At 41.1% G+C, this 26018-nt stretch overlaps 1 protein-coding gene across 1 annotated transcript in view; it reads right to left on the bottom strand.

Annotated features, from left to right (window-relative positions):
* SLC1A6 (solute carrier family 1 member 6) overlaps positions 1–26018 on the bottom strand; it is a 161603-nt gene that overhangs the window by 95518 nt on the left and 40067 nt on the right. The gene's annotated exons all lie outside the window — the stretch shown is intronic.

The following is a 26018-nucleotide window of genomic DNA, read 5'->3' as shown; positions in this document are numbered from 1 at the left end:
TACATATGCATTATGGGCGATAATTGTTTTTCTCTTTCTGGCGTATTTCACTTATAACAGGCTCTAGGTTCAACCACTTCACTGCAACTGACTCATATTCATTCCTTTTATGGTTGAATAATATTCCGTATATGTACCACAACTTCTTTATCCATTCATCTGTTGATGGACATCTAGATGCTTCCATATTCTGACTGTAAATAGTGCTGCAATGGACATTGGGTGTAGATGTGTCTTTTTGAATAATAAAATAAAAGAATATGTTGGAATCTTTGCTCTGTACTTAAACAGTGAGGATGATGAGATAGGCATTGTGTATTTGATTTCTTTTCCCTGATGGCAAACTGCCTCCCAGTATGTCTGTCATGCACAGAGAGTAATGAGCCTCAGTCCTTTCATATAAGCAGATGTGCTGGGAGTGGTAAAGTCACAGGCCACACTTCCATGCCATGTGGCTATAGTTTACATGGCAGTTCCACCTCCAGAATGTTCCCAAGGAAGTATCCAGACACAGAACTGTAGCTTTCCAGAACCCTAAGGGATCTTGGAGATCAGCTAGTTATAGGATCATGGATATTTAGCAAATGTGCCATCTCTCTCTATGTTGGTGCCCATGGCAGACATGACTAATCAATCACAGTTTCCAGGGACTTCCCTGACAGTTCGGTGGTGAAGAATCCTCCTCCCCAAGAGGGTAAGATGAATGGAGTGAGTAGCATGGAAGCATATACACTACCATATGTAAAGCAGATTGTCAATGGAAATATGCTATATGACTCGGGGAGCTCAAGCTGGGGCTCTGTAACAGCCTAGAGCAGTGGGGAAGGGTGCAAGGTGGGAGGGAGGTTCAAGATGGGGGGACACATGTATGCCTACAGCTAATTCATGTTGATATATGGCAGAAATGAAACTAATATTGTAAAGCAATTATTCTTCAATTAAAAATAAACACATTTTTTTTCAAATATATGAGAACAATAAAATAAGGAATCCACCTTCCAATGCAGGGGCCTGTGTTCAATCCCTGATCAGGGGACAAAATCCCACATGCCACAAGTAAGACCTGATGCAGTTAAATAAATAAATTTCTTTTAAAGTTTATCCACTTAATCATTTTCCAATATATGCAATGTCTCATCACATTGTATACATTAAACTTACACAATGTTATATGTTAATTATATCTTGATAAACTGGAAAATTATTTAATAATTTTTTTTAATTTTAAAAAGTGTATACACTAGCAGAGGATGAGATGGTTAGATAGCATCACTGACTCAATAGACATGAACTTTATCTCCTGGCAAATTGCAGGAGATAATGGAGGACAGGGAAGCCTGGCATGCTGCAGTCCATGGGGTGGCAAAGAATTGGACACAATTTAGCTACTAAACAACAACATACACTAGCAAGGGAAGCATAAGGAGTTGATCTCCTAAGCCATTTCAAAGGCCTCCAGTTCAGCACAAGACACAAGAAAAGCAATATGATGTCTAGCTTTCAGAACTTGGGATACAATTGGTCTGCTTTCATTCTAATTGGTTGGGTTATTTGGGGAATAAAACATTTCAGCTGTTTATGAAGTTGTTACAGATGATCAATTATAGGAAATGAGGTCACCCTCATGCTGGCCAATTAATTTAACCTCCTTGCCCACAGTCTACACCCATGCCCACAACTCACCCAAGGTGAGCTCCTTATGCCCAACTGGCTTCCTATTACATTCTGACCACACAAGACACAAGAGAGAGACAGGAAGGAGGAGGAGGAACTTGTGATTTGAATTTTCCTGTTGTCATCCAGCTGTATCAGATCTTTCCAGCTTCCAATTGCTTTGACCCATATGTAAAACTAGCATCATCATGCTGCTGCTAAGTCACTTCAGTCGTGTCCGACTCTGTGCGACCCCATAGATGGCAGCCCACCAGGCTCCCCCGTCCCTGGGATTCTCCAGGCAAGAACACTGGAGTGGGCTGCCATTTCCTTCTCCAATGTGTGGAAGTGAAAAGTGAAAGTGAAGTCGCTCAGCCATGTCCGATTCTTAGCGACCCCGTGGACTGCAGCCCACCAGGCTCCTCTGTCCATGAGATTTTCCAGGCAAGAGAACTGGAGCGGGGTGCCATTGCCTTCTCCGAGCATCATCATGCCTCCCCCTAAATACACCAGCCTCAACTGGTCAGGAACGCCTCCACAGAGGTATGAGTACCAGATTCCCATGGGACACTCTTCTCCATCCTCTGTGCTTCTAGGATCTGCTAACCTCAGCTCCTCCCTTTCTTCCCAGGTCTGGGCAGGTCACCTGATCCCTACCTGAACTATCTCTAGTTTAACCCTAGAAATGTCTTCTTGCCTTTCCAGTCCCCCACTGCCTGTTTGGTCAATGCCCACAATAAATTCTCTCTGTTAAAATACCTTGAGTGCGTCTACAACACGGATAAAATTTGAAAGTGTCACATTCAATGAAAGTAGCCAGACACAAAAGGGAAAGTATTGGGACTTCCCTGGTGGTCCAGTGCTCCCAATGCAGGGGACCCAGGTTCAATCCCTGGTCAGGAAACTAGCTTCCACATGCCACAACTAAGAGTTAAATGTTGCAACTAAAGATCCTGTATTCCACAACTAAGACACAGTGCAGCCAAATAAATAAATAAAAGTTTAAAGAAAATAGACAAGTGTTATATGAGTCCATTTATAGATTTGCCTACTCCAAACTGGCAAACTCACAGAGACACAAAGTAGATTAGAGATAACCAGAAGCTGGAGGCAAGGAGATTGGGGAGCTACTGTATAACGATTACAGAGTTTCTGTTTGGGGTGACAAAAAACTTTGGAAATAGATAGTGAAGTTGGCTGCCCATTATGAACTGCACACCTTAAAATGGTTAAAACGGCAAGTTTTGTGTCACATATATTTTACCACAATTTTTAAAAGCTAATAATGTAATATACCAAAAGACAATGAATTGAACAATTTAAATGGGTGCATTGGATGGCATGTGAAGTACATCTCAATAAAGTTGTTTTGGGCTTCCCTGGTTATTCAGTGGTAAAGTATCTGCCTGCCAATGCAGGAGATGTGAGTTCAATCCCAGGGTCAGGAAGATCCCCTGGAGGAGGAAATGGCAACCCACTCCAGTATTCTTGCCTGGAGAATCCCTTGGACAGAGGAGCCTGGCGGGCTACGTCTGTGGCATCACAAAAGAGTCAGACATGACTTAGCAACTAAACAACAACAAAGTTATTTTTTTTAATAATTTGTTTGCCTTGCAGGAAATAAAACTACCTTAATAAAGACTTTTAAAACTCCCTTGGTATGTAGTTGTGCAACTTTAGGCACACCAAAGACCATTTAACTCTGTAGTTTCAAAGGGTAAATTGACAGTGTGTGAATTATATATAATAAAGTTATGTTTTATAGGGAGTAGTTACCTACTATGATAAGTGGAAAGTCAGTATTACCTGCCATAATTAGGAGATAAGCATAAAACATGATTCAACTATGAGAAAGGAGTAAATCCTGCCAATCGCAGCAATATGGACGGAACTTGAAAGCATGATGCTGAGTGAGATAAGCCAGACAAAGACTAATCCTGTATGAAATCACTTGTACATGAATCCTTTAAAAGCTGAACTTGTAGAAACAGTAGAAAGGTGGTTAACAGTAGAAAGGTTATCTAAACCTGGGAGATAGGGGAACTGGGGAGATGTTTTAAAGATACAAACTTGCAAACCAGATGATGAATAAGTTAAGGAGGTCTATTAATGCACAGCATAGGGATTGTGGTCAACAATGCTGTCGTATAAACTTCCAAGCTGCTAAGACACTGAATCTTAAGCGTTCTCACCACAAAAAAGAAATGATAATTATGTGATGTGATAGAAGTGTTAGCCAATGCTGTGGTGGAAATTGTATTGCAATATATAAATGTTTCAAAACAACACATGGTACACCTTAAACTTACATAATGTTGTTTGTCAATTATATCTTAATTTTTTATTCCATACACACAATTAAAAATTTTATTGTTCATTTATGATAGAGACAACAACCCACTCCAGTGTTCTTGCCTGGAGAATCCCAGGGACAGCAGAGCCCAGAGTCAGACACAACTGAAGCGACTTGGCAGCATGATAGAGACAAAAAAAGAATGGTGGTTACCAGGGTTTGGGGTGAGGGCTAGAGAGTTATTGTTTAATGGGTACAGAGTTTTAGTATGGTAAGATGAAAAAGTTTTGGATGGATAGTTGTAATGATTGCACAACCATGTGAATGTACTTAAGGTTACTGAGCTATAGTCTTAAAAATGACTAAAATTGTATATTTTATTGTATATTTATAAAATTGTACAAAATTTTATAAACTTTATAAATTTTAATGGGTAAAATTGTAAAATAAAATGTATAAAATTGTAAAATTTATAAAATTGCACATTTTACCACATTAAAAAGTGGTAACAGAAAAAAATGCTTATGTATGAACCATCAAAAGTCACCTCAGTGTACAACCAGTTTGAGCACCACATACTGCCTTTTGACATCATGGCCGTATCCTGGTCTTTGCCTCTTTGTTCGTGTGTATAAACATTTCTCAAAGAATTGCTAAGACAAAGGTTTGAGCATTTTTATTTCCCACTGTTCATTCATTCATTACATTAAAATAATTTATCAGATTCCTACCCAATGCCAAATACTGTTCTAGGCTCTGGAAATAGTGTGATTGACCAAGACCCTGATCTCACGGAATTCACATTCTAGTGGAGAGATGATAAACAATACAATATGATTTTTGGTATTGTTGAGTGCAATGGAGTGGGGGAGCACCATACGAGGCTAAAGAATTGGAGGCAAGAGTCAGATGTGATTTGGCAACTGAACAACAAAGGTGATAGTTGAGCAGAGATCTATCTGAAGAAACAATGAGTGAGGACCATGAAAAGATCTAATGGTCTAGGCACATTATCTTCATCATATATCTACAAATCCCTATACTATTATTTTACTCAAGTTTTTTTTTAAGTAATTCTTTTTTTTTTTAATTTTTTTTTTATTAGTTGGAGGCTAATTACTTTACATCATTACAGTAGTTTTTGTTATACATAATTCTTTTTTTATTTAAAAATAAACTGTTGGAAATAAACTCGCAGACATAGAAAGCAAACTTATGGTTACTAAAGAAAAAAGAGAGGAAGGGATAAATTAGGAGACTTGGATTAACATACACACACTATTATATGTAAAATAAACTAGGGCCTACTGTGCAGCCCAGGGAGCTATGCTCAATATCTTACAATAACCTATAATGGAAAAGCACCTGAAAAAAGAACAGACATATAAACATACATGTTGTCTACTTTTTAAAAGTGTACAACATGAAAGTTGTGAGTTAAGTTTTATTTGGGGCAAAATGAGGACTGCAGCCTGGGAGAGAGCACCTCAGATAGCTCTGAGAGATGCTCCAAAGAGGTGGGGGAGGCAGGGGAGATCAGCATACATATGGTTTTTGATGAAGGGGAATACGTGCAATCAAGCACATATTTTTCCAGAAGGTTTCTGTTAATCTCCTGAAGCTTTCTGCCAGACACAAGGAACAATCATCACCATGAGGGATTTCGGTGTCTTTCTAGTTATGAGAAGATGCAAGAATCGGGCTCATAAAATTACCTCCTGAAAATAACTATCTGAAGACCGGTTCTGCCAGTTTCTTTCCCCCTGAGCACAGAGTGCCTCATTTCTCCTCTCCACCCTGAACTCCTTTCGGAGAGTGTTCAAAATCAGCAGCGACAGCAGTACATGGTTTAATCCTTGTAGGGACAGGTGGCAAGTGCCAATTTGTAGTTGACAACGTGTAACTGAACCACTTTGCTGTACACCCAGAACTAACACAACACTGTAAATCAACTATGCTTCAATTCTTCTAATGAGTCTATTTAAAAAAAAAAAAAAAAACAGCACTTACCCATACAACATACAACAGAATATTATCTGGTAATCTAAAAAAGCATGTAATACAGATTCACACAGACAGAAGAGCCTGGCAGATTACACAGTCCATGGGGTCTCAAGAGTCAGACACAATTTAGCGACTAAACCACCACTGATTAACACATTAGCAGGAAGGGACCTTGAAAACACTAAGCTCTTAAAGCAGTGAGAACATTCTCTGTGGTTTTGGGGTGAAAGCAAGGACCTCCAGGAAGAAATGTTAAGGAAGCAGATTTTGGCTTAACCTTAGAAACTTCTAGCATCAAAATCTACCCCGTCCCCCAAGGTAAGCATCCAATTCTGAATTTCAAGATCTCCCTTCCTGCAACCTCCAACCCCCAAAAGTTATTTAAACAGAGCTCACCCACAACAATTCCCCAAGGAGCTCATAAATCCAATGCAAGCAAACATGGGAGTGTTCTGCAGAAAAAACAATGCAAATTCCACCAGCTCCATAGGTACCTGCGCATGCATGCTAAGTTGCTTCCATCACTTCTGAGACTGGAACCATATGGACTATAGCCCGCCAGGCCCCTCTGTCCATGGGATTCTCCAGGCAAGAATACTGGAGTGGGTTGCCATGGCCTTCTCTAGGGGAATCTTCCTGACCCAGGGATTGAACCTACATCTCTCTCCTGCATTGGCAGACGGGCTCTTTATCACAGCACCACATAGGGACCTGTAACACCTTAAAAATTAGCACAAAGTTTTATGAATTGGTGGTGTATAAATTTATATTATAACCTTTGGAAACGACTGGCTTCGTCAAGAGCTGTAATAATGTTCTTTTCCTTGACCCTGTAACCCCACTTCAAGAAAGTTATCATAAAGAAATAATTCAACAGGGCTTCCCTGGTGGTTCAGTGGTGAAGAATCTGCCTGTCAATACAGGAGACATGGTTCCTTCCCTGACCTGGGAAAATCCCACATGCCAAGGAGCAACTAAGTCCGTGTGCCCCAACTACTGACCCTGTGCCCCAGAGCCCGAGAGCCTGCTGAGCCTACGGGCCACAACTACTGAAGCCCTGCCCCTAGAGCCCATGCTCCACAAGAGAGGCTGAGGTAGGAAATAGACGAGCTCCAAGTGTGATTTACAGCTGGCCTTGTTCGCAATTCATGGGGCTCGAACAAATGGGCTTCAGACTGGATACTTAAAACCAGCCTCATGTTTGCATTCCCTGAGATAAGAGACAGGTGGGCTCCAGTCAAAGCATTTACAATCAGCCTCCTGTTTGCCCTCCAAAATGGAAGTAACAACAGAAACAGGGTAAATAACCAGTCTTTGCCTCCTGTAAAGACCTTAAGGTAATAGTCATGGCAATAGTCAAGGTAATAATCACGGCAAGAACAAAAAGAGGGAAAACCCTGTTTGAGGAAAGGATTAAGGGACCGCCAATCCCCCCTTTGTGGGAGAAGAGAGACGCGCCCCCTGTGCAGAAAGGCTCCTTGGGTGTCAAAAGTCAGGGGATAATTCCCGGCCATAATGCATCTTGCTCCCCCAAAGCCTTCCCTTTGAGACCACCTTGGCTGAAGGGTATGCGTGCACCCAGGGGAGGATCCTGAGTGCACAGAGCAAGATGACTGGCCTGGGGGAAGACAAAGACCTGGACAACAGCCCACTTACAGAGGATTTGCACTTCCCAAAGGCGCAAGTCTCTCTCTTACCTGGCCCATGTGCCTTTCCGCACGTAATTTTCCTCTCCTTAAACTTTCTACATTACTCTTTACCTTCTGCCTCCTTGCCTGAATTTGTTGTTGACTAGGCAGGCAAGGACTAGGGACTCTACCCCTAACTGCTCACCCTTGTGGTCCAGGGGTTAGGACTCCTGGTCCAGGAAACTAAGACCCTGCTTACAGCTAGCCCTCACTGCTGCTTGCTGCAAGCTGCCACTTACTGCTACGCATGTCCAGAATCAAAGCCACCACAATGAGAGGCCCGTGCACCTGAATGAAGAGTATCCCCACTAGCCTCAACTCGAGAAAAGCTCGAGCAGCACCAAAGACCCAACACAGCCAAAAATAAATAAAATTATACCCAAACACATATGTCTACACAATACACATACACACACACACACACCTTAAGTACACATACATGCTTAACTATATACATACATAAGTACACGTCCACACCTATAAATGCACATTCATTTGCGCACATAAACATGCTCGCCTGATACACACACACACATACATGTACACATAAGTACAGATTCACATGGGATTGCCCTGGTGGCTCAGATGGTAAAGAATCTGCCTGCAATGGTGCAGACCTGGGTTCAATCCCAGTGTCAGGAAGATTCTCTGAAGGAGGAAATGGCAACCCATGCCAGTATTCTTGCCTGGAGAATTCCAAGGACAGAGGAGCTACTACTGTCTATGGGGTTGCACAGAGTCAGACACGACTGAGCAACTAACACTTTCACTTTTCACACATTCACATACATGTATGTGAATGTACAGTTTACATCGATGTTTGCAGCAAGGGGAAGGCAATCTGAACATCAAAAGATTATCATTAATTCAGGAAAAATGAGATATCTCAAAATAAAGAATTCAGCGCTCTGCTGTGTATGGGAAGATGCAAGCATCTGGGCTCACTGAAATCATTTCTTTCATATACATCTCAGCTATCCAGGGCCAGCAACCCGCTTCTTGATTTTTCACATCCTTAATTCCTCATTCACCTCATTCCTCGTTCAGCTGACAGCTGCTGGATCACAGGCATTGTTCTCTGTCTCAGGGGCCCTCTGACCCAAGAAATTCATATTTGAAGGCCTGAATTCACTGATGGCTGTTATATCCCAGTTCATTGATATGGCCGGAGATATTCCATTTCATAGTCCTAACCCCCAATACCTACCTCTGACTGTGACTTTATTTAGAGACAAGGTATTTAAAGAGGTTACTAAGGTAAAATCAGGTCACTGAAGTGTGTCCTAATCCAATATCACCACTGTCCTTATAAGAAGAGATTAGGACCAGATACAGAGAGTAGACAGTCATCTACAAGCCAAGGAGGGAGACTTTGAAAGAAATCAACCTTTTCGACACCTTGATCTCAAACTTCTAGCCTCCAGAACTTCAAGTAAATTAATTTCTGTTGTGTAAACCTCCTAGTCTGTGGTATTTTGCTATGGCAGCCCTGTGGAGCTTATACACACACATATGCCCACACAATATACAGACACACACATGTTGCTGTTCAGTCACTAAGTCATGTCTGACTCTTTGCCACCCCATGGACTGCAGCATGCCAGGCTCTTTGTCCTTCACTATCCCCCAGAATTTGCTCAAATTCATGTCTATTGAGTCGGTGATGCCATCTAACCGTCTCATTCTCTGCCATCCCCTCTTCTCCTTCTGCCTTCAATCTTTCCCATCATCAGGGTCTTTTCCAGTGAGTCAGCTCTTTGCATCAGGTGGCCAAAGTACTGGAGCTTCAGCTTCAACATCAGTCCTTCCAATGAATATTCAGGGTTGATTTCCTTTAGTTTTGACTGGTTTGATCTCCTTGCTGTCCAAGGGATTCTCAAGAGTCTTCTCCAGCGCCACAATTTGAAAGCATCAGTTCTTCAGTGCTCAGCCTTCTTTATGGTCCAACTCTCACATCCATACATGACTAATGGAAAAGCTGTAGCTTTCACTACGTAGCTTCCCTGGTGGCTCAGTCGATAAAGAATTCACCTGCAATGCAGGAGACCTGGGTTAGGAAGATCCCCTGAAGAGGGCATGGCAACCCACTCCAGTATCCTTGCCTGGAGAATCCCCATGGACAGAGGACCCTGGCAGGCTGCAGTCCATGGGGTTGTAAAGAGTCAGACAGGACTGAGTGACTAAGCACAGCATAGCAGTAACATGGATGGACTTGAAGATTATTATACTAAATGAAATAAGTCAGATAGAGAAGGAGAAATTTCATACAACATCCCTTATATGTCGAATCCAAAAACAAATGATACAAATAAACTTACAAAACAGAGACTCAAAGACTCATAAAATGAACTTAGGGTTGGTGGGGAAGGGGGGCTGGGGGAACGGATAGTTAGGGAGTTTGGGATAGACATGTCCACGCTGCTATATTTAAATGGATAACCAACTAGGACCTACTATATGCACCTGGAACTCCGCTCAATGTTGTGTGGCAGCCTGGATGGGAGGGGAGTTTGAGGGAGAATGTATACGTATACATGTATGGCAGAGTCCCTTCACTGGTCACCTGAAACTGTCACAACACTGTGAAGCAGCTAGTTGTTTTTTGGTCACTAAGTCGTGTCTGACTCCTTGTGATCTTGTGGGTTGCAGCATGCCAGGCTTCCCTGTCCTTCACCATCTCCCAGAGTCTGCTCAACACATGTCCAGGGAGTCAGTGATGCCATCCAACTATCTCATCCTCTGTCACTAGATCCCAATACCGAATAAAAAGGTTTTTTTTTAAATAAGTAAAAAATACTTTTAAAGATGAGTAAAAAGTTTTTTAAAATAATACAAGTGGACTTATTTACAAATGAGAAAACAGATTCACAGACTTAAGAGAATGAACTTATGGTTACCAAGGGGGAAGGGGAGGAGGGATAGATTGGGACTTTAGCGTTGACATGTACACACAGCTATATTTAAAATAGATAACCAAGGACCGACTTTAAAAAAAATTAATAAAATAAGGAAGTAATACAGAAAATACATTTTAAAAATTCCTTGCTCATGAGGACCCTGAAGAAAAGATAACATGTTCTCTCCATCTGTCTTCAGAGAAGAGATGGAAGCTATGAGAGATGAGTGTTATGAGCTGGGAAGTGACACAAGCCAATTTCATTTGTGCCCTGAGTTCTTCCCACATCTGGTTCCCTTCAAAAGGCATCAATACCGATCAGGCTTCAGAACCCAGGACAGAGACAGACTCACAGTAAACCTCTGTGCCACTGTGAAGAGGGGCAAAAGTGATGGAGAGGGAGGTGCCCCAGGTCAGTGACAGAGTGTAGTGGAACCTTCTTCTAGCTGTTGGAAAGAGTTTGACTTTCCAAATCTGGGAGATGGCCCACCTTGGGCAGTTCACAAGCTTGCTGGTTATCAGATCACCATAGAGCTTATTGTGCTTTATTTCTCCTTCCTTGACCTAATAAATTCTAATCAGGGGAGGGAGCTGAGCCTCAAAGACTCCTGACAAATATTTATAGTCATCTGGGGCTTCCCAGGTGGCACTAGTGGTAAAGAACCTACCTGCCAACACAGGAGATGTAAGAGATGTGGATTTGACCCCTGGGTCAGGAAGACCCCCTGAAGGAGGAAATGGCAACCCACTCCAGTATTCTTACCTGGAGAATCCCATGGTCAGAAAAGCCAGGTAGGCTACAGTACATCTGGTCACAAAGAGTCAAACATGACTGAAGCAACTTAGCACAAAGGTATTCTCATCCATAAAAATGAATAAATGAGTAAACATGTAAGGTAGCCATGAAATCATACTGCTATTACTTGAAAAGTGAGTAACATAGTGACTGAAAGTGAAAGTGAAGTCACTTAGTCGTGTCCAACTCTTTGTGACCCCATGGACTGCAACCTGCACCAGGCTTCTCTGTCCATGGGATTTTCCAGGCAAGGGTACTGGAGTGGGTTGCATTTCCTCCTCCAGGGGATCTTCTCGACCTAGGGATCGAACCTGGGTCTCCTGCATTGCAGGCAGACGCTTTACCGTCTGAGCCACCAGGGAAGCTAACATAGTGATAAGTTTTCTAATTAGTTTTCTGGTTATAAAATGATGTAAATCAATGTAATACTGTAAAGCCATTATCCTTCACTTAAAAATAAATCAAAAAAACAAAATTCCATTACAGTAGCCCATTTTGTTCAGCTTTGACCAATGTTCCCAAGAGACTAGAGTCTTAATACATTGTCATGCGTCACTGACCCATAGTTAGTTAGCTGGTGTGGACTCACATAATATAGACAGAAGACATTCCAAAGAGTTTAGCTACTCTGGGCCCAGAATAAGGCCTCTTGCCAAATACACTGAGACATTGTTACTCTTTAAAATCATGGCGCAGTGATTTTTTTAAACTTTTTTATTGAAGTAGTTGTTTTAGTTTCTGGTGTACAGCAAAGTGATTCAGTTTAATATATGTATATATATTTTCTTTTTGGTTTGTAAGCTATTAAAAATAGTTCCATGTGCTATGCAGTATAACCTGGTTGTTTATCTATTTTACATACAGTAGTTTGTATCTATTAATCACAAACTCAATTTATCCCTACCCTGCTTTCCCCTTTGGAAACCATAGTTTGTTTTCTGTCTCTGTGGGTCTATTTCTGTTCTTTATATAAGTTCATTTGTGTCTTATTCTAGATCCCACTTTTAAGTGGGATCATATGTTATGTGTCTTTCTCTGATGTAGTATAATAATCTCTAGGTCCATTCATGTTGCTGCAAATGACACTGTTTCATTCTTTTTTGTGGCTGAGTAATATTCGATCATATATATATGTACCACATCTTCTTTATCCATTCATCTGTCAGTAGACACAGGTTTCTTCCATTTCTTGGCTATTTTACATAATGTTGCTATGAACATTGGGGTGATTATATCTTTTCAAATAGGAGTTTTCATCTTTTCCAAATGTATGCCCAAAGTGGGATTGTCGGATCATATATTTTTAGTTTTTTTAAGGAATATTCATACTATTTTCCATAGTGACTGCACATGTTGCAGTGATTTTAATATTAGATGACAAAGCCAAAGGGCTGGAGTCCTCCCAGAAACTGAATTAGACTGAGCCCAGGTCCTCCTACTTGAGGACATCTAGGCTGACTGAAATGGTCACATCAGTGTCACAGGGACACAATGTCAACAGCAGGATTTCTCACTGACACCACCAAATGACTGTGTGTGGAAGTCCATGTTCAAAGACAAGTGACTTGAGACATTCAGAAATGAATGATAATTGGATGACAAGGCCTTCAGCAAATCATGAAGTGAACTTGAACCTCTTTGAGCTTTCAAATGTGAGTTATTCTTGCTCTGGCTTGGAGAAGAAGCTGAAGAGGTGGGAACCAATCCAGTCCAGAAAGTTCCACCAAGACCAAAAATTAAAAATAAATCCCAGCATCTCCAAGACTCACCTGGGACTGGAAAATGTGTGAATTTCTTGGTATGACTGTTGAGCAGAAGCTGAGTAAATCCAGAGTTGTAACATCCCTTTAGTATATAGGACTTACTATGAAATCTTGATATGATTGACCCGATCCTTCATAGATAGATAGATATAGATGGCTGAGTCACTTTGCTGCACACTTGAAACTATCACAACATTGTAAATTAACTATACTTCAATTTTTTAAATAGTTAATTAATTTAGAAAGCTTTTCTTTTTGTGGCCTGTACCACAGGGCTTGAGGGATTTTAATTCTCTGACCAGGGATTGAACCCAGGCCACAGCAGTAGAAGTGCTGAGTCCTAATGGCTGAACCACCAGGCATTCCCAATTAATTAAAGTGTTTAGATGGGTCAGGATTAATAATATTTTGTACAGTTCTGGAGCCAAATAACACTTGTAACAATTAAAAGATCAATATTTATAACATAGAAAGAGGTTCTGCAAATAAAACACATCACAAATGTGTCCAAACATGCAAATAATATTTGAACTGGGCAATCGCAAAAGAGAAAATCTTAAATAAAGTAAATAAATGAAAAGAGGTTCAACTTCATTAGCAGTCAGGGAAATGGAAATAAAAGTGATAATGATGTGTACTTGCACTCATCAGATAGGTGAATTCTTTGTAAATAAGACCCAGTGCTTACAAAGATGTGTTGCAAAGGGCACTCCTACATATTATTAGTGGGAACATGACTTACTATTGCATTTGGGGGAAGTTAATATGACATACCTATTTGAAATTCCAAATCTGGGACTCCGCCTTATAGAAATATGTTTGCCAAAGATTGCTTACAGTGACAATGAAAGATAAAGTAGAAATAACCTGTATGTCCTCAAGGGTGGATTGAGTGGATAATCAGATTACATTCATATAGTGGGATGTTATACACCTATTAAAATAATGAGTGAGATATTTATCTAATCACCTGGAAGAATACTATGATGGTTTGGTTTGTTGTTGTTGTTGTTGTTGTTTTGCTGTACCAGGTCTTAGTTACAGCATACAGGATCTTTAGTTGTGACATGTGGAATATAGTTCCCTGACCAAGGATTAAACCCAGGGTGCCCTGCATTGGGAGCACAGAGTCAGTCCCTGGACCACCAGGGAAGTTCCCAAGTGTTTTTTAAAAGCAACTTATATATGTGTATATATATATATATATATATATATATATATATGGATGTATAGTGCAGTCTCAGGTGAGAAGTAGACATCAGGACACACCATGTTGTTAACAATAATTACCTGAAAGGGGTAGGTGTAGAACAGGGCAAGTGTTAGTTGTTCAGTCATGTCCAACTCTTTGCAACCCCATGGACTGTAACCCACCAGGCTCCTCTGTCCATGGGATTCTCTAAGCAAGAGCATTGTAGTGGGTTGCCATTCCCTCCTCCAGGAGATCTTCCTAACCCAGGGGTCAAACCCGGGTCTCCTGCATTGCAGGCAAATTCCTTACCGTCTAAGCCACCAGGAAAGCTAGTAGAACAGGGCAAGTAAAGTGAAAATGAAAAGTCGTTCAGTCAAGTCCAACTCTATGAGACCCCATGGACTATGGAAATTCCATGGAATCCTCCAGGCCAGAATACTGGAGTGGGTAGCCTTCCCTTCTCCAGCAGATCTTCCTGACCCAAGAATCAAACCTGGGTCTCCTGCATTGCAGACAGATTCTTTACCAACTGAGCTATCAGGGAAGCCCTAGAATAGGACAAGGGAATGATAATAAGTAAAAACAAATAGAAACAAGTAGAAAATACTAATGGCGCAATAATAATAAAGTATGGGATATAAAATGCTATGATGTTACTATTCATATTTAAAATTAACTGTGCAGAGACTTCCCTGGTGGTCCAGTGACTAAGACTCCGCACTCACAACACAGGAGGCCTGGGTTTGAACCCTGGTCAGGGAACTAGATCCTGCATGCCGCAACTAAGAGTTTGCATTCCACAACTAAACATCCCTCATGCCACAACGAAGGCATGGCGTAACCAATAAATAAATAAATATTTGAAGAACTAAAACATAAAAATAACTATGCACATGAACATGTTGTAGTATATGCATATGTGCTAAGTCATTTCAGTCGTGTCCAACTCTTTGTGACCCTATGGACTGTAGCCTGCCAGGCTCTTCTGTCTATGGGATTCTGCAGGCAGAAATACTGGAGTGAGTTGCCATGCCCTCCTCCAGGCGATCTTCCCAACCCAGGGACTGAACCCATGTCGTTTATGTCTTCTGCATTGGCAGGAGGGTTCTTTACCATTAGCACCACCTGGGAAGCCCATATGCTTATGTATATAGGTATAAATTTTGTCTGGGATTGTTACTAATACATTGTTGGCAATGAAATAATTTATGTTTTCTAAAACTATGACCATGATATTAAAAAATCATTTTGAAGCATTTTTTATGACAAATAATAGCCTTTTATTGATGTTTCATAATATATATAACCAGTCTTTCAATGGGAATTTAAATGGTTTTCAGTTTTTCACCATTTCAAAAGCAGGTCAGTGAATATCCTTCTATATTACATTTTGTCCATATCTCCAGTTATATAAATTACCCCCTAGGGGTTCTTGAGAGAACAACTTGGGTGGTTCAGGTGTTGGCACCCAGTAATAACAATGATAGATATCAAAAGTTTATCAGTATTACTTCTCTCTTTTCAGTGCTCTTGGTATAAATTCCAACCCTATCCTACTCCTAAAATAGAATCTGTTAGTTTGCTGAACAACTAAACCCCACATTTTCTTTTGCAAAACTCATAGTCCTCCACCTCACACATCATATCCTGCACGAGCAAAATTATGCTTTCCTCCATAAAGAGCTCTTATGCATATATTAGCTGATATTCAATAAATACAAGTTTACTGATTTTTAAATTTTAGGGAAAAAATAGATTACTGTGAAACTTAGTAATCAAAATTACCCTACATTCCCAGATGCCAGAGATAAACGGAGGGAGATTTTTCCTGTATGTCCTCCTATTCCTTACCGTCTACCTGGGTTTCTCCATCTCAGCACTGTTGACACTTGAGGCTGGATAATTATTTGTTGTGATGGGGTTTGCCTGTGCACTGTGGGATGTTGGGCAGCAGCCCTGGCCTTCACCCATCAGATGCCAACAGCACCTCCTAGTAATGACAATCAAAAATGTCTCCAGACCTTGTCAAGTGTCTCTTGGGGGTAAAATCATCTCTAATTAAGAAGCACCATTCTTGGACTTCCCTGGTGGTCCACTGGTTAAGAATCCACGTGCCAATGCAGGGGACATGGTTTCGATCCCTGGTCCGGAAAGATTCCACTTGCCCCGGAGCAGGTACTGAGGCTGAGTTCTAGAGCCCACGAGCCGCAACTACTGAGCTCATATGGCTGCATCTACTGAGGGAGGCCTGTGTGTCCTACAGCCTGTGCTCCGTAACAAGAGGAGTCACTGCAATGAGAAGCCCTCACACCGCACCTAAAAAGTAGACCCTTGCAGAAACTAGAGAAGGCCTGCTTGCAGCAGCAAAGACCCATCAAAGCCAAAAATAATACACAAATTAAAATAAAAAACCTCTCAGAAAAAGAACCACCATTCTACACATGTGCTGTGCTATACTCAGTCGCTCAGTAGTGTCCAACTCTTTGTGACCCCACGGTCTGTAGCCTGCCTGGCTCCTCTGTCCATGGGGATTCTCCAGGCAAGAATACTGGAGTGGGTTGCCTTACCCTCCTCCAAGGGATCTTCCCAACCCAGGGATCAAACCCAGGTCTCCTACATTGCAAGTCCTCTCTATACATATATATGTATAATTTTCTAAAAAAGCAAAATCATACTGTAAAATAAAATAAATAAAACCATCGGTTTGTAATTGAGTAAACAAGTTTAAACCTAATCATTCCACTCCTAAATATAGTGACAAGCATTATATAACCCCACAATATAATATACACTGCAAGCTATATATAATGACCACAATACACATTTCTTACAGCATTTTTTCCTTTATAATTTCCTTATCTCACTTGATCATTGCAACAGTCCTATAAGGTAGACATTATTATGACTTTACAAATGAGGAAACTGAGGTTAAATGACAAGATTCGATGGAAAGAACAAAGACTTCAGAATCAGACTGACTCTGGATTTCATACCTGACTCCTCCAACTCCCAGCCACGCACCCTTGGACAAATCACTTTATCTCACCTGGCTCACATTTCTCTGTTTGCAAAATGGGGGTTAAAAATTGCTACTTTGAAGAACAATCATAAACTTTACAGGTGAAGTATGAAGCATGCCTAGCACACCATGACCTCTCAATTGATGGCACTTCTTCATATCAAAGAGGATGAACTTTCCCAAATCACATGTGAGTAAGTGGTGGTACCAAGACTCAAGGCCTCTCCTCCTGCTTGATCCCTTTTTCCTTCTCCCCTCACAGTGTTCACCTCCATCCTCTTCTCCAGACACCATGCCTGCTGTTGATGATGAAAATTAAGCCATAAGACCTTGAGGAGATGCTCTTCTGTCAACATGCCATCTTCATCTTTCCATCTGGGAAGCATTTCTCAAGTTGATTCTTATTAGTGACTCTGCCAGAATGATGAGTACCATTCCCCAACAAGCAGGAACTGGTCCTGGTTTGGGTGGTTGGGCATCACCTCAACCCACTGCGGTGAAACTCAATTGACCACAAAGAGCACACACACCCCAAGCTACATCCTCATCAAAGCTCAGGACATGACATGAGTATGTGATCCCAGGTTTCACTGTTATCATTTAACAGTGTCGCTGGGTCCTTGAAGGGTTTGGTCCCTCCTGCATACATTTGCAAGTATCAAGGCACTTGTTCTAAAAGTAGGAACGTGTTGAATTTCACCACATCATCAGAGTCTTTTCTTAATCCCAGCACCTCCAGACCACATTACTACCTTAGCCTAGCCACCCTGTTCCAAAAACAAAGTCCAGGGAGGTATATGATTGGTCAAGTGGTGGTCAGGTGCTACCATCACTAAGAGATAAGGCATTCTTATTGGCCAGATCTGATGCATGTACACTCCCTGCCTCCAGCTGAGATGTAGGGATTAGCCACACCTAGATCTCATATCTCCTCTTAGGAAAGTGTGGTGCTCTTATCAGACATCAAGAAACAGGGCTGCAAAACAGACATACCCATCAGGCACCCACCTGACCCTCTAGGGTAGACATTTGAATCTTCTTATGTTATCGAAGAGGAAGGGGAAAAGTGACTTGCTCTGGGTAGCATAGTAAGTAGTGAATCCTGCCTCCAATCCAAAGCTTTTTCCACTGCATTATGCCACCTCTGTTAAAACTTCCATAGGGACTTCCCTGGTTATCCAGTAGTTAAGACTCTGCACTTCCAATGCAAAGAGTGCCAGTTCCACCCCTGGTCAAAAAACTAAGATCCCATAGAGTAGCCAAGAAAAAAAACTTTCATTACTTTGTAACAAAATTATCTAGGCATCTCTCTCCTTAATATGCCTCTATGTCCTTGCTACCTTTCATACCTAAATAGGCTTCTCTAAGTATGCTTCACTAAAGAATCATTTTTTAGTGCAAGTCAAAGCTGAGAAAAGGGAGACTTCACACACAGTAAGACAAGGGACAGCTTCTCTTAGCAGTGTAAAGGTTTAATTGTTTTCCCAATGATTCAGCCTGAGAGCAGGCATGTGTAGACAGCTTCCTTCCCTCAACCTCATTGACCTTCCTCAACCAGAAAGAGAAACAACTGACAAAATGAGTGAAAATACAGAAAGAAGGAAGATAAAAAGGAGGAAACCCTGGGAAGAAGGTTTTAAGAGATTAGAGATTTGCCAATTATATCATAGACAAATGGTTAATTCCCCTCCTAGAAATTGATAAGAAAAATCGAACATCAGACTTCCTTGGCAGTCCTCCCAGTGCAGGGGGCACAGGCTCAATCCCTGGTCAGGGAATTAGGATCCTGCTTGCCACATGACGTGGACTTAAAATAAAGAAAAAAGAAAAAAATTCAATAAATGAAGAGGAAAATAGGTATAGGCAAAGGATCTGAAGAGAGAGTTCACAGAAAATACAGATTCTATTCATATATTAAAAAGATTTTCCATCTGATTCATATAGAAATGCAAATTAAAATTCATACTGAGACATGTCCATAGACTAATGAGTGAATAAAGAAGATGTGGTATATACGCACAATGGAATATTACTCAGCCATGAAAAAGAAGTGAAACTGGATCATTTGTAGTGATGTGGGTGGACCTAAAGTCTGTCATACAGAGTGAAGTAAGTCAGAAAGAGAAAAACAAATACTATATATTAACATATATACGGAATCTAGAAAAATGGTACAGATGAACCTATTTGCAGAGCAGAAATAGGGATGCAGAAGTAGAGAGCAAACAGGGGGACACAGTGGGAATGGGGAGGGTGGGACCAACTTGGAGAGTAACATTGACATATATACACTACCGTGTGTAAAATAAATAGCTAGTGGGAAGCTTCAGTGCTCTGTGATGACCTAGAAGGGTGGGGCAGTGGGTGGGAGGTTCAAGAGGAAGGGGATATATTTATACTTATAGCTGATTCATGTTGTTGTACAACAGAAACTATTAATAACACAATATTGTAAGGCAATTATACTACAATAAAAAATAAATGAAAAAACAAACAAAAATAAAAGGAAATTTTAAATTAAAATATTCATACTGAGGAATGTATCCATACTGGTTCATTAACTGTAACAAATGCATCCATGAATGCAAAGCATTACTGATAAGGGAAACTATAAGCAGGCGTGAGTATGTGGACTCACTATACTATCTGCTCAATTATTCTGAAAATCTAAAACTGTAATAAATAATAAAGTCTGTTAATTATTTTTAATCACACTAACATACTAGTTTTTTTTTTTTACATATCAGAGTGACAGGAACAATCCTCAAAAGATGGCAACACACACTGTTGGTGAAGAACGTGTGAGAAGACAGGCATTCACGTGTCTCTAAGGGGACTGTAAATTAATACAATTCCTGTGGAGAAAAAACTTGGTAATATTTATCAGAAGGCAACCTTTGGCCCATCAACCCCACTTTTGGAGTTCATGCTCAGGCACACTCACAGTTGTGAAATGATACATGTACAAAGTAACCATTTTTAGCAAAGACTGGAAACATCCATCAATAGCAAATTGGTTACATAAATTATGGTGAAGTCAAATCAAAACTACTGTGAGGTATCACTTCACACAGGTCAGAATGGCCAACATCAAAAAGTCTACAAATAATACATTCGGGAGAGGGTGGTTCCAAAAAGGAGCCCTCCTACACTCTTGGTGGGAGTGTAAACTGGTACAGCCATTATGAAGAATAGTATGCACCATGCATAGCCACTATGGAAAATAGTATGAAAAGTAAAACCAGAATTCCCATATGACCCTGAAATCCCACTCCTGAGCTTTACATCCAGAAAAAAAAACTTCAAAATGATACATGCAACACTATCTACAATAGCCAGGATATGGAAGCAACCTAAACATCCCTCAGCAGAGGAATGGATTGAGAAGATGTGGCACAAATATACAATGGAGTATTGCTCGGCCATAAAAAAGAATGAAATAATGCCTTTGCAGCAACATAGATGGACTTGGAGATTGTCGTACAGAAGGAAGTAAATCAGATACAAGAAGACAAATACCATGTGATACCACTTATATGTGGAATCTAAAAAAAAAGGGTACAAATAAACTGAAATACAAAGTAGAAATAGAGTTACAGATGCAGGAAATAAACTTATGGTTACCAGGGGATAAAGGCGGGAGGGATAAATTGGGAGACTGGGCTTGGGATTGGAACACCACTCTATATAAAATAGATAGACAATAAGGACCTAGTGTATGGCACAGAGAACTCTATTCAATACTCTGTAATGGTGTATATGAGAAAAGAATCTAAAAAGGAGTGGAGATATATGTATATAATGCTTAACTGATTCACTTTACCGTACACCTGAAACTAAAACATTGTAAATCAACTATACTCCAATAAAAATCATTTTTAACTTATTTTTAATTGAAGGATAATTACAATAAAAGTGTTTTAAAGAAAAAGAAATTGGATAAAAGATGAATGACCAAAAAAAAATGTACCTGCACCTCAACGTTCAGAGTAGCACTATTGAAAATAGCCAAGAGTTCCTGCCTAGGAACTGCCATGAGGCTCAGTCTGAGCAGGGAAGATACACCAGGTGAGGTTTCCTCATGAGACTGAGTCCCTAGTGCCATCTCCACCGGGTTACCCACTCCATCATCCCAAAGTGCACAGTCCCAGAGAACAGGTCACAGGGGTCAAGGAAACAAACAAAATAATTACCATCTTCCTTAACAAGGAGCCGTGGGACTGAAATGCCCACGAGCCCCCAAACTGTAAATACCCTGCTGTGTCCCTGGCTCCCTGTTCACATACCCCCGCTGGGGTGCGAACACATGATTCCCATGCTCCCTGACCGTAGATAGCGGACTTGCCCCAGCCATCAGAGCTGAGTGGTCTCCTCACACCTTTCCTGCTGGCTTAGCAATGACCTCAGGATCTGCTGGGGGCCAGTGCAGAAGGAGTCTGCCAAGACCATAGTCTTGGCGATACCATCCTGGTAAGTCAGTGAAGGACAGAGAAGGGGAGTGAGATGGATGGGACTGGGAAGAGGAAATCTTTTCATCCCTTCCTGGATGAAGAGAGAGAGAGAGAATAAGAAAAAGAGGAGGGACCAAGACCAATTCATACTTTCTGACTGGGAGAAATGTATAGAGGACAAACCCTCTGTAACCAGTCGTATGGGAAAAAGCATTTAAGGGTCGGTAGACGAAGGACACCGTAAGACACCTTTCTCCAAAACTGAGGTTCTCCAAGTGCAGTTCTGGGCCAGCAGCAGCTGTGTCCCCTGAGAACTCCAAGTGTGTGTTCGTCGCTCAGTTCAGTTCAGTTCAGTCACTCAGTCGTGTCCGACTCTTTTCGACCCCATGGACTATAGCCCACGGGGCTCCTCTGTCCATGGAATTCTTCAAGCAAGAATACTGGAGTGGGTAGCCATTCCCTTCTCCAGGGGGTCTTCCCAACCTAAGGACTGAACCTGCATCTCCTGCATTGCAGGCAGATTCTTTACATTTGAGGCACCAGGGAAGCCTGAGAACTTCCTAGAACTGTTGATTCTCAAGCCGCATCCCAGACACTCCCAGGGCACAGCTACCTGGGTTCTAACCAGCCTGCTAGGTGACACTGATGTACACTCAAGGTGGAGAACCACTGCCCTAGAGAAGCCAAAGACTTCATGTCGACAAAGACGGTTGTAAATGTGTGGTCAGGAGGAGGCTCACAGTAGTATAGGCAGTCCAGAGAAACCTGAGCATCACCCTACAAACACCTCAAACCCAACTCTAAAAATCCTTGAAAAGTAACTAAGTCTCTGCTGGAGACTTCTTTACCACTTCACCACCTGGGAAGCCCAGTGTTATTTTACAAACTCACTTTTCTTGTCATTACATTAACTACAGAAATAAGCATGTAGCACATCCTGCTTTCTGCCAACTGGATATTTGTTCACACCTTTCTTGTTGTTATGGAAACTGTTTATCTCTGAATAGTCTGGGCTGGGTCTGGGAGTTTTTATTTTGAATACACTTTTTGAATAGCTGTTTGACATGATACAACAGTGTGTATTTTACTGAGGGTGCAAAACTATTTCAATGGAAAGTGACAGTTTGTCTAGAACATAAGAAAATGTAAGATTTCTTGTCCTGCAAACTGACTGCTGAGAGCAAATATACTTCCAAAATGCCATTAGCTTTAAAGCTCCAGAGAGTCTTTTGTTACTGTGAAAGCTCCCTTTAAAAATTCCACTTAACTAGCTTTCTGGCTTCATTCAAAGTTTCCATTTTCCCTAACAATACACTGACTGCTGTCCCAGAATGCTTGAGACCAAAAGGTTACTCACTAGCCTTCCTCCTCAGCTAAGTTGAAGTGAAGTTTAAGTGTTAGTCACTCAGTCGTGTCCAGCTCTTCGAGAACCCGTGGACTGTAGCCCACCAGGCTCCTCAGTCCATGGAATTCTCCAGGCCAGAATACTGGAGTGGGTTGCCATGCCTTTCTTCAGAGGATCTTCCTGACCCAAGGATAGAGTCCGGGTCTCCTGCATTGCAGGCAGATTGTTTATCATCTGAACCATCAGGGAAGCTGCAGCTGAGTTGAATCATTTTAAATAATCCCCAAGCTGATCGTGCTGATTGTAGTGGCTGCTGCAATTACATTCTTTAAATAATATGGTGTCATTTAACAAACTGTATGAGAAAGGAGGAAGGAAGGAAGGAAGGAGAAGGGAAGAGATAGGAAATTGTGCCTTCACAAAATCCAGATTGAATGCTTTGTAAAGACTTAATAAGAAAAAGGAATCATTAAAAATGGCTGTCAAATTTGATGTGACCAAGGAGCTTGAAGATGATTTAGATGTAAAATTGTAAAACTTCGGAAAGGATTCTGCACCTGAACTCTTTCGCAAAGCTCCTTACTTTTTTGTTCCACATGCATGAAAGAAAAAAAAAAAAAACAGAGGATAGATTTCAGCCTATGTGTATGGCTAAGGCAAGGTGCTTGATAAAGATCCACCATCAATTTATTCATATTCAGAGAAAAGACCTCAGTCTCCATCGAAAAGCCTGGTGAATAAATTTACACACTTAAGTTACAGTGTGGAAAGTGTGTTTGAGCATGTTTATGTTCCCACACTGTTAGAGGAGCTTTCAGCACTGATCCCCATCACAATACATGCTGCTGCTGCTGCTAAGTCGCTTCAGTCATGTCTGACTCTGTGTGACCCCAGAGATGGCAGCCCACCAGGCTCCCCCGTCCCTGGGATTTTCCAGGCAAGAGTACTGGAGTGCCGTTGCCTTCTCCGTACAATAAATGAGAGGGAGTTTATCGAGTGATCACCTGCTACCAGATCATAGAGTGCCCCTAACAAACTTGAAGTTCACCGGAAGCAGAGGAAGAGTGTTATCCCTCCATATATCCCTAGTTATTAAACCAAAATTGATGCTAAAATTGCATCTTGTTGGTGGAGGGTGAAAGGAAGCAAGGGAAGAAAGAAAGTTAAGGAGAAAAGGAGAGGGCACAGATGATCAGGTATGGGTTTAATCTCTCTTGATTTTGTTTTCTATGAAGCTTTCCTTCACTGAAGAGACATAATGGTTTATGAACAATATCCAGCTGTCTCGCAACAACTCAGTTAGACCTTTGAGACTGTCTCACACATGGGTGGTTTTCTTTAAGGAAACAAAAATCAGCAAAGGGGATTTTCCCAGAATGTACAGATCTGCAGGGAGCTGAGATGGAGCTCCATTTCTAACTCCCAGGATTGTTTGTTTTTTGGGTTTTTTTTAACCTTCTATTTTGTATTATAGCCAGTTAACAATATTATGATAGCTTCAGGTGAAAAGGGAAGGAACTCAGCCATACATATACTTGTATCCATTCTCCTCTAAACTCCCTCCCATCCAGGCCGCCACATACACTGAACAGAGTTCTATGTGCTATACAGTAGGTCCTTGTTCTTTATCCATTTTAAACTTAGCAGTGTGTACATGTCCATCCCAAGCTCTTTTCCCTTCCCTCCACCCTTCCCCCACCCCAGGCAACCATAAGTTTGGTCTCTAAGTCTGTAAATCTCTATTTTCTAAGTAAGCTCATTAATATCATTTCTTTTTATATTCCACATATAAGGAATGTCATCCAATAGTTCTCCTTCTCTGACTTACTTCACTCAGTGTGACAATCCATGTTGCTACAAATGGCATTATTTCATTCTTTTATTTGCTGAGTAATATTCCATTGTACTTATATATGTACCACATCTTCTGTACTCATTCCTTTGTTGATGGACATCTAGGTTGCTTCCATGTCTTGACTGTTGTAAACAGTGCTGCAATGAACATTAGGGTCCATGTATCCTTTTGAATCATGTTTTTCTCCAGATATATGCCCAGCAGTGGGGTTTCAGTGTCATATGGTAGCTTTTAAGGAACCTCCATACTGTTCTCCAGGCTTCCCAGGTGGCACTAGTGGTAAAGAACCCACCTGCCAATTCAAGAGACATGAGAGTCAGAGGTTCAACCCATGGATAAGGAAGATCCCCTGGAGAAGGGCATGGCAACCCCCTCCAGCATTCTTGCCTTGAGAATCCCATGGACAGAGGAGCCTGGCAAATTACAGTCCTTATGGTTGCAAAGAGTCAGACAACACAGAAGCGACTTAGTACACATGTACACATACTGTTCTCCATAGTGGCTGTGTCAATTTTCATTCTCACCAACAGTGGAGGAGGGTTCCTTTCTCTCCACACCCTCTCTGGCCCTTACTGCTTGTGGATTTTTTTGATGCTAGCCATTCTGGCTGGTGTGAGGTGATATCTCATTGTAGTTTTGATTTGCATTTCTCTAATAATTAGAGATATTGAACATCTTTTCATGTGCCTCTTGGCCATCTGTATGTCTTCTTTGGAGAAATGTCTATTTAGGTTTTCTCCCCATCTTTTGAATGGGTTGTTTGTTTTGATGCTGTTAAACATCATGAACTGTTTGTAATTTGGCAAATAATCCCTTGGCAGTCACGTTATTTGCAAATATTCTCTCCCAATCTGTGGATTGTCTTTTCTTCTTGCATATTGTTTCCTTTGCTGTGCAAAAGCCTTTGAGTTTAAGTAGGTCCCATTTATTTATTTTGTTTTTATTTCCATTATTCTGAAAGATGGATCAAAAGAGATATTGCTTTGATTTATATCAGAGAATGTCTTGCTTATGATTTCCTCTAGGAGTTCTATAGTGTCTGGTCTCACATTTAGGTCTTTAA

The sequence above is a fragment of the Odocoileus virginianus genome, chromosome 3 (genome assembly GCF_023699985.2).
Source record: "Odocoileus virginianus isolate 20LAN1187 ecotype Illinois chromosome 3, Ovbor_1.2, whole genome shotgun sequence".
NCBI lineage: Eukaryota > Metazoa > Chordata > Mammalia > Artiodactyla > Cervidae > Odocoileus > Odocoileus virginianus.
Note: the sequence above shows the minus strand (reverse complement) of the source record. Positions and strands in the feature narration are given on the sequence as shown.